Raw genomic sequence first — 14,000 nt, 5'->3', positions numbered from 1 at the left:
TTTCCACTCCATGCATCGGATGAAGTGGGTTTTAGCCATGAAAGCTTATGCCCAAATAAATTCGTTAGTCTCTAAATTTGTTAAACCCAGGGTTGAGAGTTCAGTTCTTGAGGGGGGGCACTTAGGGATCTGGGGCAAAATCAGTACTTGGTCCTGCTAGTGAAGGCAGGGGGCTGGACTTGATGACCTTTTGGGGTCCCCTCCAGTTCTATGAGATGGGTATAGCTCCATATATTTATTATTATTATTAAGGTGCCACAAGTACTCCTCTTTTTTTTTATAAATATTTTTTTGCCTCAGGCAGAGAGCCAGCATGGGGAAACTTCAGCTTAGCTAAATTTTAACTAGCTAAATTTTAAGCAACTAAAAACAGGGTCTTAAAATGGGAAGCATTTGCCAACTATAACCATAGGTAGCACTATCAGCTCCGGCTATAATTTGTTAGATTGTGGTAGTTGCAAGAGCCCAAAGGTCCAGCTGGATTAGTACTATACTACAGTATACTTGAAACAAGATTGACAGTGAATTAATGCTGAGGTTAATGGTCATTTAGGTAGGACAATAGGTTCAAACTATGCAATTCAGGGGGAGTTGCACTGAAAAATCAATTGCTTCTATGTTAACAAATAACTCTGCAATCAAAATGCAACCTATTTCTCTTGGAAATTGGCCAAACCATGCTGAAATGTAATTATCCTTAATGGGGTTTGGCATCAGTCTCTATAGGTACCTGAAAATATACTTTGTAAGACACTTATATAATAGAATAGACACTTAGGCTCTAAGAGTAAAATGTCTTGTAGATGAGAACTTAAGTATGTGGAAAATGCAACGAACGTGCTTAGTACACTACAAGTACTATTCCTGTTGCAGTTAAAGCTGAGCTACACATTTTATTAAACACTCATGGTAATGGTCTTATAAACATTCTCAAATTGCAGTGCCTAAAGAAACAGTAAAGTCCTAATCCCTTGCACAGTACTAGGTTGTAGGAAGAAATGTCAATTGTTTGTGAAACATAGAATCATACTTTAAAGTTGCTTTTTAAATAAGTATCCAAACCTAGTCTGCCCTGGCTAGTTAGTTCAAACAAGTTAAATCTAGAACAGACTTATGGGGGTTGCATAGCTCAGTACTGATAAGTGGATGGTAAGTCTTGTTTCTAGGTCATTGAATTTTGGCCTAGGTTAGTGGCAGTCAGATGTTGTGCTCTCATAGCTTCCAGAGTGCAATCACCACTTGCTTCTCTGCTGTGAATGCAGCTCTCATTCTGGTGTCTGGGGCAAGCTTGGCACACAGATCCAGAAATGTGGCTTTTCATATCCGAAAGTTCTGCAGCCACTGCTCGTCCCTTCATTATTGTGTTCCCACCAGTCAGTGTTCCTTTCTCAGGCCCAAAAGTGGCACTCCACCATATGCAACTGCTCTGAATGGCACTAGCACCCTTGAATTGTTTTGCTGTGTCCCTCAGCAGGCTGTCCTCAGATAAATTGTCATGTCTCCCATTGTCGTGGTGCTTCCTGTGATCTGCAAGTACAGGAGAATCATGTGTCCTGTGTTTGCAGCATTAATGAGAATAGTGTTCAGGTCTGTGGGCTCTGTGTCCCAGTCAGAGATGGGAGACAGCAAAAAATGCTATGTGGGTTAGTGAGAGGTTTTTTTATTTATTTAAAAGTCCATAAAATATGGGATATGGATGGTATGATGGGATGGAGAATGTAGCTTGCAGAGATCCCTGGGTCAGTCATTTCTTTCTAACACCACATACCAAAAGCTTCTCAAAAGACATTGTATTGGAATGCAGCATGGTGACACACTAGGATACCTACCCATGGTGCACCACACTTTGCATCAACACCTCTGCTCTGAAAGAAACAGTACACCCCAGCTTATCACTTACACCTTGGATCAGAGCTTTGCTTACACACAGCACTTAAATGTATTGCAAAAACAAGAACAAATCTTAGATGCTGATGATAGCAACTAAAAAATATTGGAAACATGATTACATATATGCGTAACACAGACATAAGCTGCCAAATATGCTTGCGCCTGAGGAATATACAAGCCTCACTAGCTGTATGCTGATGTAACTCAGCAAAGTTTGTAGCGTAGACATGGCCTAAGTCAGTAGGAGATAAAGATCTTCCGCAAGGTGCGGAGTTCCCTTAGCCCAGAAGCAACATAAAACTGTCTTATGTTTTTGAGTGACTTAGTCACCCATGTGCAATAGCTTAATGGCTTTCTTCACTTTGTGTATACTGCTAAATGAATATTTAAACAAAAGCAGGCACTCTAGTTTAAACATGCAATCCAGGTTGGATAAAGTAAGTTTAGGTCACAGTTTTATTGCACATAGTGCAGAATGTCATCATTGTCTTCAAAATATCCAAAATGTATGTGACATCAAGCAGATTTGGCCAGCGTGGGGCTTCCTGTACAGAAGCTCTTATGCAGTGTGATACTTTTGTCCTTGGGCTCTTGCTAGCTGGTACTTACTGAAACCATTTTCAGTTCTGTATGGCTAGTACCATATACCTTGGAGGTGCACAGAAACACTTCTGCTGGTTTTTATTGCATTAGAAACCAGAGAAGAGTGAGAAATGTTAAGCTTTCTCTCAACATTCATGGATATGTCTAGGGCCCTATCAAAGTCATGGTCCATTTTGGTCAATTTCACAGTCACAGGATTTTAAAAATAAATTGAATGATTTCAGCTATTTAAATCTGAAATTCCACAGTATTGTAATTATAGGGGTCCTGACCCAAAAAGGAGTTGAGGGGTGGGGTTGCAAGGTTGTTGTAGAGTGGGTTGTGGTACTGCTACCTTTACTTCTGTGCTGCTGCTGGCACTGGTGCTGCCTTCAGAGCTGGGCAGCTGAAGAGCGGTGGTTGCTGGCTGGGATTCCAGCTCTGAAGGCAGAGCTGCCACCAGCGGCGCAGAAGTAAGGATGGCATGGTATGGTACTGGCACCCTTACTTCTGTCCTACTGCTGGTGGGGCACTGCCTTCAGAGCTGGGTGCCTGGACAACAGCCGCCACTCTCTGTCCACCCAGCTCTGAAATTAGGGCAGGGGTAAGGGTTGTAATACCCATATCCACCTAAAATAACCTTGTGACCCCCCCCATTCCCTTTTGGGTCAGGATCCCCAATTTGAGAAATGCTGGTGTCCTCTCCTCCCAGGGTGAAATCTGTATAGTATACGGCAAGAGCTCACACAAGACACGAATTCACGGAGGGAGATCAGATTTCACAGTCCGTGATGTGTTTTTCGTGGCTGCGAATTTGGTAGGGCAATGTCACAATGATTAAATGGGGAGGGAAGATTTAATACACTTAAACCATGTTAAAGTTGGGACCTAGTTGTCAAAAGCCTGGTGTGTTACAGATTAACTGTCTTGGGCTGTATCTCTTACAGTTTATAGCGTGGACTGCCATCCAATTAGGGCTGTCGATGAATTGCAGTTAACTCATGTGATTAACTCAAAAAAAATTAATAGCAATTAAAAAAATAATCACGGTTAATCGCAGCTTTAATAGCACAGCTAAACAATAGAATACCAATTGAAATGTATTAAATATTTTTGGATGCCTTGCTACCTTTTCAAATATATTGATTTCAGTTACAGCACAGGATACAAAGTGTACAGGGCTCACTTTATTTTTATTAAATGTTTGCACTGTAAAAATCATAAAAGAAACAGTATTTTTCAGTTCACCTCATACAAGTTCTGTAGTGCATTCTCTTTATGGTGAAAGTGCAACTTAAAATACAAATGTAGATTATTATTAGGTTACATAACTGCACTCAAAAGCAAAGCAATGCAAAACTGTAGAGCCTACAAGTACACTCAGTCCTTCTTGTTTAGCCAATTGCTAAGACAAACAAGTTTGTTTACATTTATGGGAGATAATGCTGCCTGCTTCTTATTTATAATGTCACCTGAAAGTGAGAACAGGCGTTCACATGGCACTTCTGTAGCCGGTATTGCAAGGTATTATGTGCCAGATATGCTAAACATTTGTATGCCCCTTCATGCTTTGGCCACCATTCCAGGGAACATGCTAGTTTAAAAAAAAAAAAAAAAATTAATTACATTTGTGACTGAACTCCTTGTGGGGAGAATTGTATGTCTCTGGCTCTGTTTTACCTGAATTCTGCTATATATTTCATTTAATGGCAGTCTTGGATGATGACCCCGCATATGTTGTTTGTTTTTAAGAACACTTTCACTGCAGTTTTGACAAAATGCAAAGAAGGTACAGATGTGAGTCAGATTTAACTTTTAGTTATGTTTAGAAAATGGTGATTTAACTCTTTCTCATCACTTGTATCATTTAGGTAGAAATTTTTAAATGCACAAGAGTGGCTTTTTATTCAATAAAACTACCTTAAACGACACAAGAAAAAAATAAGGTTATCAAAACGTGTTGCATTTAAAACTAAACAGAAAAGAAGCATTATCCATAGTCTTTCCTTTCTGGTTGCCATGTCTTTCAACACATTTTACTAGAACTAGAAGAGATCCTCTCACACTTTGTTTTCCCCTTCCAATCCATGAATTGGAATAAAAATAAGCTTTTTTTGCTTTTTCAATTCCCAATTGGGTTCTCACCTTTGTATGAGCTTGTCATTGAACTGAACTAGTTGAAGAAAACATGCTCTGCACCTGCAGGAGAGATTACTGCTGTCAAAAGCTGGTGTAAAACTGCAACAAACTGTTTCCCAGGTACTTGACCAGAGTCTTCTATCAATTCCATGGTTTGACATTATTTAAAACTTTGACAGTAAAAATGTACTGATTAAATGAAAATAGTGATTTGAAATGATTAATAGATTATAGTAGGGCTCTGTCAAGCGATTAAAAAATACATCTTTAAGCATGCTATTAAATTGCACTGTTGAACAGTAATAGAATACCGTTTACTTAAATATATTTGGATGTTTTCTACACTCTGTTATAACACAGAATACAAATAGTTCAGTGCTCACTTTGTTTATTTCTGACTACAAATATTTGCACCATTAAAAAAAAAAAAACCAAAAGATATTGTATTTTTCAATTCACCTAATACAAATACTGTAGTGCAATCTCTTTATCATGAAAATGGAACTTACAAATATAGAATTTTATGTACAAAAAATAACTATTAAAAAATTTAGAGCCTGCAAGTCCACTCAGTCCTATTACTTGTTCAGCCAATTGCTCAGACAAACAAGTTTGTTTACTTTTGCAGGAGATAATGCTGTCCACTTCTTGTTCACGATCTCACCTGAAAGTGAGAACAGGCATTTGCGTTGTACTGTTGTAGCCGGTGTTGCAAGATATTTGTATGCTAGATGCGCTAAAGATTCATTTGTCTCTTCATGCTTCAACCACCATTCCAGAGGCCATGCGTCCATGCTGATGATCAGTTCTGCTCGATAACAATCCAAAGCATTGCAGACCAATGCATGTTCACTTTCATCCTCTGAGTCAGATGCCACCAGTAGAAAGTTGGTGGTTTTTTTTTTTTTTGGTAGTTCAGCTTCTGTAGTTTCCGCATCAGTGTGTTGCTGAGACCCCAGCTGGCATTAGCTGGCAGCCGAAACCCCAGAGCGGGGGCATGCAGAGATGCTCAGCCCACCGCCGAAACCTCAGAGCTGGGCGGACTGACCCGCTCGGGGGTTCCGGCTGCTGGCCCCTTGCCAGCTGGGGTCCCCGCCGCAGCCCCACTCACCTTGCTTCCGATTGGAGTTCCAGCGCAGGCCCCCTGCCAGACAAGGTCCAGGTCTCCGGCCCTGCTCAGCCCTACCAGCCGCCAGCTCCACTCATCTCAGCTGCTGATCTGGGGTTCTAGCCGGTTAACAACTGATCACTCCGAAGCCTGTGTGCAGCTTCAAGTATCCAAATATGTGCCACTAGACATTGGAAAACTCAACAAGGAAAAGCAAGGGCAAGGATCACACTAAACTAATACGATCTGCATTTTAATTTAATTAAAGCTTCTGAAACATTTTGAAAACCTTGTTTACGTTACATATAAAAGTAGTTTGGTTATATATTTTAGACTTAGAGACCTTCTAAAAAAATGTTAAAATGTATTACCGGCACGCAAAGCCTTTAAATTAGAGTATACATGAAGACTCGGCACACCACTGCTGAAAGGTTGCTGACCCCTTCTCTATACCTTGTCCCTCTCGATTTTTGGAAGGCACTTCAGATTCTTAAACCTTGAGTCGAGTGCTGTACCTATCTTGAGAAATTTCACATTGGTACCTTCTTTGCATTTTGTCAGATATGCAGTGAAAGTGTTCTTAAAACGAACAACATGTGCTGAGTCATCATCCAAGACTACTATAACATGAAATATATGGCAGAATGCAGGTAAAACAGAGCCAGACACATACAATTCTCCCCCAAGGAGTTCAGTTGAAAATGTAATTAACTTTTTTTAAATGAACGTCATTTGCATGGAAGCATGTCCTCTGGAACGGTGGCCGAAGCATGAAGGGGCATGAGAATGTTTGGTATCTTTGGCACATAAATACCTTGCTGCAACAGTGCCATGTGAACGTCTGTTCTCACTTTCAGGTGACATAAATAAAAAGCAGGCAGCATTATCTCCCATAAATGGAAACAAACGTGTTTGTCTTAACAAGAAATAGGACCCGATGGACTTGTGGGCTCTACAGTTTTTTGCATTGTTTTGTATTTTAGTGCAGATATATAAAAATCGACATTTGTAAGTTGCATTTTCATGATAGAGAATGCACTACACTACTTGTATGAGGTGAATTGAAAAATACTGTTTCTTTTGTTTATCATTTTTACAGTGCAAACATTTGTAATAAAAATGTGAGCAGTGTACGCTTTGTATTCTGTATTGTAATTGAGATCAAGCCATTTGAAAACGTAAAAAAGAAACCCCAAAGTACTGTCTGTAATACATTTCAATTGGTATTCTATTGTTTAACAGTGCGATTAATTAGTTAATTTTTTTGAGTTAATCACATGTTAACTTCAATTAATCAGCAACCCTAGATTATAGTAACATTAGACCTTAATGTAGATTGTCAATTTGAGATTTAATTCAGGTAGGTTTATTTAGCTAATTAATATAGAGATTTAAAAAAGAATCTCTTTATTCACTTCAACCCCACCATTTTGGGATACAAGGAAATAGTCAGTCTAAACACTTCCTGTTCTCTTTATAACCACTTAAGTCCTGTTTCCACAGCTATGCCCATGCTGCTCTCCTTGGTGCTCTAATAGCAAAACTTGTGGCTCAGCTGAAGTTGAGTTGAATAGAAGAATTAAAGGTACAAGAGATCCTTTGTGAGGAACAAGGAAGAAGACCATCGCCATAGTTATCACTCTTTTATATCTATTAGTACTAGCGATCAGAAATAGTTAGCAGTTCTGACCAGGCGTAGCACCATTAATTTTACCTAATGCCAGTCATGCTTCTGATCTGCCGCACGTAGATTAGTTGACTTTTCTCTCTGGGAAACAGTCTATAAAACTAATCCTGGATAGTTTGAGAACTTTTTGTGGCCCAGAAAAATAACTAGATAAAGGGTTCTTGTCAGCTACAAAAAACACTAGCTACCTGGCTCTGATAAAACTTTCTACCTACTTTGCTATAGTGCTTTAGGACTATTATCAGGTTTAAAATGTTCAAATATAAAGGAAAGTTATCTGTACACATTCCTGGTCAGTCTGTCTGTCTATATTGCAAATTATAGCAGAATCATTTAACATTCTGTATCATGAAGCTGTTGGATAGCAATTCTGCAGTTTTGCAGTGTATAGCTTGCAGGTTGTTGCTCTAGTTGGCAAATATTGTTAGCCAGTAGTAGACGTAAATGAGGTTAACAGAAATTTAGAACTACTTTTAACTAGTTACTCAAGAGCTATACAATTATCCTTATCCAAGAGATGGTGTGGTCAGTAGTAGTAGATATGGCAAGTGGAAGAAGTCTGATTATCCCCCTGAGGAAATTGAATCCATTGCATCAGCCTGGTTCCCAGAAATACAGATGACTTTGTATTAACAGGTGCATTCAATTTAATGAGCTCTGATACTTGTCTCACCATTTGTGGAGGGGGAGGGGGGAGATTCTTCTAGGGATTTCATTACATCTTAACCATTTAGTTCAATATACATTTTCTTTATCTTGGAAAACACTTTAGAAACAGAAACTTGCCAACTCAGTTATAGCAGCCACTGTAGCTATTCACTGAAACATTTGCAGTGAATTATGACCCACTATCCCCATCTCCCCTGGCCTTTGTGTCTTTTGAAATGCTAATAAAGACTTCAGGAAAGGAAGAATCCTCTAAAGGGTAAATCTAATGTGGAACCTCACCCATGAGGAAGCCTTTACATCAAAGAATAGTTCAACTTTCTGCTGAAGTTCATCAATCGCAGAAATGTAGGGCTGGAAGGGACCTTGAGAGGTCATGTTGTCCAGCCCACTATGCTGAGACAGGATCAAATATAACGAGACCATATCTGATGGGAATTTTGTCTAACCTGTTCTTAAAAACCTCCAATTAAGGGGATCCCACAGCCTTCCTTGGAAGCTTATTCCAATACTTCACTATCCTGCAAATCTTCCTGGCTGCAAATTCTTTGTCCTGCCTTCAGTGGATGTGGAGAACAATTGATCAGTCTGCTTTACATAATAGTCTGTAATGCATTTGAAGACTGTTATCAGATCTTCTCAGTCATCTTTTCTCAAGATTAAACATTCTATGTTTGTTTTACTTTCCTCATAGTCAGGTTTTTCTAAACCTTTTATTATTTATGTTGCTCTCCTCTGGAGACTCTCTACATTTTTCCTAAAGTGTGACGCCCAGAACTGGAACCCAATACTCCAGCTGAGGCCTCACTCCTGTTAACACACCACAGAATATTAGCCTTCTTTACAAATATATCACATCATTACTCGCATTTAATTTGTGATCCATTATAACCCCCAGATCCTTTTTAGCAGTACTACCACCTAGCCAATTACTCCTCATTTTGTAGCGGTGCATTTTGATTTTTTTTTTTTCCCCCCCCCTCCTCAGTGAAGAACTTTGCTCTTGTGATTGTTGAATTTTATCTTGTTCATATCAGGCCAATTCTCCAGTTGATCAAGACTGTTCTGATTTGTAATCCTGTCCTCTAAAGTGCTTGCAACTCCTCAGCTTGATGTCATCCACATGTTATAAGTGTACTCTCCAGTCCATTATTCAAGTCCATTAATGAACATACTAAATAATACTATGCCAGGACAGACTCTTGTGGGACCCCACTGGATACGCCCTCCCAGTTTGACAGTGAACCATTAATGATAACTGAGTGTGGTCTTTTCCAACCAGTTGTACACCCACTTTTTAGTAATTTAATCACATTTCCCTAGTTTATGAGGCTGTCATGTAGGACTATATTAAAAGTCCTAAAGGAATACTACATTCAAGATATGTTGCATCTACTGCTTCCCCTTATCCTCTAGGCCAATAACCCTGTTAAAGAAGGAAATTAGATTGGTTTGGCATGATTTGTTCTTTGTAAATCCATGCTGGCTATTCCTTAAAATGCTATTATCCTGTAGATGCTTAAATTTATTGTTTAATAATTTGAACCTGGATAGATACTGGACCAAAGTTAGGCTGACTGGCTTATAATTCCCAGGTCCTCTTTATCTTTTAAAAACAAAAAACAAAACAACAAAAGAAAATGTTCTGTGTTTGCACTTCTCCAGCCGTTTGGGACCTCATCCATCCTCCATGAATTCTCAAAGATAATTGCTAATGGTTCCAAGATTGCTTCAGTTAATTCCTTAAGTACCATAGGGTGAAATTTTCAGGCTCTGCAGACTTGAATACATTTAACTTATTTAAATGCTCCCCCCTCCCATTCTGGCTTGCATTTCTTCCCCTTTGTTAATATTAATTGCGTTAAGCATCTAGTAACAACTGACTAGTAGTGAAAACTGAGGCAAAATAGGCATTTAAAACCTCTTTCCTTTTCTTACTGGCTCTCCTTCCCTGCTAAGTAGAGGACCACTTCCTTCATCTTTCTCTTAATGTATTTATAGAAGCTTCTCTTACTGCCTTTTATGTCCCTTAGTAGGTGTAACTAAGGCTATGGCTATACTTACAGATGTAGAGCACCGGGAGTTAAACCAGCCCTCCGAGACACCAGCAGGAAAAGCAGGGAAAACTGCTGTGTGTTTACACTGTCAGTTGCAAGCACAGTGGCGTGGCCACATTAGCAGCTCTTGCAACCCCACAGAGAGCAGTGCATTGTGGTAGCTATCCCAGTGTGCAAGTGGCTGCAGTATGCTTTTCAAATGGGGTGTGTGAGACAGGGAGTGTGTGTATAGTGGGGGAGAGACTGTTTTGGGGGGCAGAGAATATCATCATGCTGCTTAAGTTCAGACAGCGGCAGGGGGAAACCCCGACATCATCCCCCCACCTCTCACATGCACACGCCTGCTGCAGCAGCAGCATTCCACAGTAATGGTTTGCTTTGTGTCCTGGAGCAGATAAGCATGCCTGCTGTCAGAAATGAAGCTTTGAAAGGGGATAGCTGCATGCCTGCAGCAGAGTTGAAAACAATGACCAGAGTGGCCACTTGACTTCAAGAGATTATGGGACGTTTCCAGAGGCCACTCACAGCGCAGGGCACAGCAACTTCTATGCTTCTTGTGGAGGTGGATTACCCAGGGTGCTCCAGGCGCTCTTAAGTGCCTTGTCAGTGTGGACATGTCAGGAGTTAGGGCACCCAGGGTTGATTTAATGCGCTCTAACCTGCAAGTGTAGCCAAGCCCTAGGAGCACTTGGAGCGACTGAAGTGGGGCACTGAGAGCTGTGGGGGGTTCACAGCCACTGTTGGAAGACAGGATACTGGGCTAGATGAACCATTGGTCTGATCCAGTATGGCAGTTCTTATATTCTTATGGAAATCTTCTTCTTTCCTTCCCTTCAAAGAAAAGTGGGGGAAGAATACTGATCCCACCCATTGTTTGGTTTTCCAGCATTTTGTATGCTCATACAAGATTAAAATTCTGATGTAGGATAAGTTTTTTATTTTCCCTGACTCACTGGAAGAAGTCCAATGAGGGTAGTGTCCTAAGCCCTGCCTGTCTCACAGAGAGAGACACCTACATCCAGGCTGCAGGGAGGCACCTGTCGCTGCTAATGATCCACGAATGGGAACCCCTCTCCTGTGGGAATGAGTTAGGCACCTGCTTCACTCCACACACACTATTGCGAGGAGGTGCCTTCTCCGCCCTCCCTTACAACTTTTAGCCCAGTGGTTAGCGTTGCCTGGGATGTGGAGTACCCATGTGTTCTCTCTCCTTCACCTCCCTTCTGGTGGAGGAGGAGGAGGAGACACAGAGGTAGGACTTGAACAAGTGTGCTCTAACCATTGAGATATGGGATTAACTAATGTGGAGTTCCCACAGTCTCTTCTGTTGAAGCTGTTCCACTATGGATACATAATGAAAGAGTGATGGGATCAAAGGGACTGGACCCTGGGTCTGCCATCTCTCAGATGGATGCCCTAACTATTGGACTAGAATCATACTCATGCTCTCACTCTGGCTGAGCGTTCTGCTGTGGATGAATAGTTCAATAGTCACTGGACAAAAGAGAGTGACACTTCATCTACGAGGGAGGTGGGAGTTCGCTTGCTTCAGTCACTCCTTTATTTATCCATAGTGGAACAGCTGCAACTGTAGAATCTTGAGTGAGCCCCACATCAGAATATCTCATAGCTTCGTGGTTAGAACATGCCTGCCTGCAACTGAGGCAGAAGAATGCTTCTCTTCCTGCAGTTCATGGATAGCTCTGGAGGTTAGATAGATGTATCTGGGTGCCTAGAGAGTCAGCATTGTGCATGCCCAGTGGTGCTTATAGAATGTTTTTACCTTGAAAACTTAGATGCTCAGTTTAGGAGCCTACAGGACTGGGCAGGAGTTTCGTGGATTGCAGTAGAGCCTAAAACTGGGATTTAGGCATCTAAATCTAAGACTTATGTGCCTTTGTGGCTCAGGGGCCATAGTTCTTAACTGGCAAGTTAACAAGACTCACTTGCTAAATAAACCCATATGTTTAACCCCTTCTTGTCTTAAACGTGGAGTAGCAAACTTTCTTTCCTACATCCAATTTGTGGGTGTTCTTGATAGAAGCCTGAAGGCCTAATATGTCATTGCATTCTTTCTCTAATTATAATCTCACACTATAAGTATTTCTGTTTTTGTTTCAAAAGGTAAACCTATTTTGTTTTCAATTTTATTTTTACCGCTTTTGTGGCTGTCTGGATATTTTAGAAAACTGTCAAGTGTCAGAGGGGTAGCCATGTTAGTCTGGATCTGTAAAAGCAGCGAAGAAATTTCTGGGAATTTCCACTATATTCATCCGACGAAGTGGGTATTCACCCACGAAAGCTCATGCTCCATTACGTCTGTTAGTTTATAAGGTGCCACAGGATTCTTCGCTGCTTTTAGAAAACTGTATGATAGTGAAAGATTATTTGTCTATAAAATATTGACTTGCTGCTTTGAAAAGATTGAGAGAGGGTGAATGGTGACGTACACAATAGAGTGGTTGTCAGTAAAACTTCATTTCCCCACACTTAACCACATAATAGTATTGGAGACAGTGTATTGTGATCTGCATTCTGAGTAGGAAATAACTGGACCATTTCAGATTTAAAATTTTTATTAAAGCTAATGTTAAAATTATATAATACACAGATTCAGAAGTGCCTGTTCATTTGGGTATGGTGCTGGATTATCCACAAATACAAGGTTTGTTTTTAAGTCATATGATACATTAGTACATAATCAGCAATAACTCAAATTTCGGTGAATAAATTTTAATACGGTTTAGATATTCGTGTCCAAGTATTTGGGTACATCCTTCATGAAAAGTTGTACAGAGATTTGGTTGCGGAAAGCAAAATATATCAGTGGGTGAAGACTGTCCCTCATATGGCCACAGGCGCCAACTTTCCTCCTCACGCCTGCCCCGACTCCGCTCCCTCCCTGCCCCTATTGGACCCCTCCCCAAATCCTCACTCCAGCCCCACCTCTTCCTCAAGCGCACCGTGTTCCTCCTACTTCCCCTCCCTCCCACCGCTTGCTGCATGTGTGACGGTACCTCCCATAAGGCTTTATGGAAATAAGCTTAGAATGTGTTTTATGCCACACATACTGTGTAACATATCTCTGGAAAGGTTGTGATCTACCGAATGTATTAATCCTATTTGCATGCATCATTTTTGTATTCAATGTTATGAATGTTGGCTGTGTACTGGCTTGATTTCTAAATAACCTTAGTAGAGCATTTGGTCAGTTTCTGGAGGAAGGAATGTTGAAATTAAGTACCTAATCAAGAAACACTTAAAGGACAATGGATCTTGGAATGCTCCAATCCACATAAGAAGTCTACTTGGACATTTCAAGGTAGCATGTAAACAATCGATGCTACCTGTAAAAACTGAGTCATGCATGGATATGTGACCTGCCCAGGTAACTCCTAAACTCCATCTTGGAGCTGGACTTTGCATTGGAGTGAGGAGGGGGGTCTCCACCCACAAGAGAGTCTGTTTAAACCCCTGGGAGACCCCTACATTTTGTCTTCAGCTGGCTAAAGAGAGAGCTCTCCCGCCCCCCCCCCCCCCCCCCCCGATACTTGAAAGAAAGTAGAACAAAGAACAGTGTGCAAGGGGTGAGTGATTGCTGGACCCAGTCTAAAAGGAGATTAGTCTGTAAAAGGGAGCATTCTGGAACTGGAGAGGATCTTATCTGTATTCAGTTTGATTAGACGTAGATTTGCGCATTTTATTTTATTTTGCTTGGTGGCTTACTTTGTTCTGTCTGTTACTACTTGGACCCACTTAAATCCTACTTTCTCTATTTATTAAAATCACTTTTTTTACTTATTAATTAACTCAGAGTATGTGTTAATACTGGGGGGAGCAAACAACTGTGCATCTCTCTCTGTGTTATAGA

The 14,000-nt window shown here is 40.7% G+C and overlaps 1 protein-coding gene across 3 annotated transcripts in view; it reads left to right on the top strand.

Annotated features, from left to right (window-relative positions):
• UHRF2 (ubiquitin like with PHD and ring finger domains 2) overlaps nt 1-14,000 on the top strand; it is a 163,322-nt gene that overhangs the window by 16,230 nt on the left and 133,092 nt on the right. The gene's annotated exons all lie outside the window — the stretch shown is intronic.

Source organism: Mauremys reevesii, linkage group 6, assembly GCF_016161935.1.
Source record: "Mauremys reevesii isolate NIE-2019 linkage group 6, ASM1616193v1, whole genome shotgun sequence".
Lineage (NCBI taxonomy): Eukaryota > Metazoa > Chordata > Testudines > Geoemydidae > Mauremys > Mauremys reevesii.
This window is presented reverse-complemented; position numbering and strand designations above follow the sequence as displayed.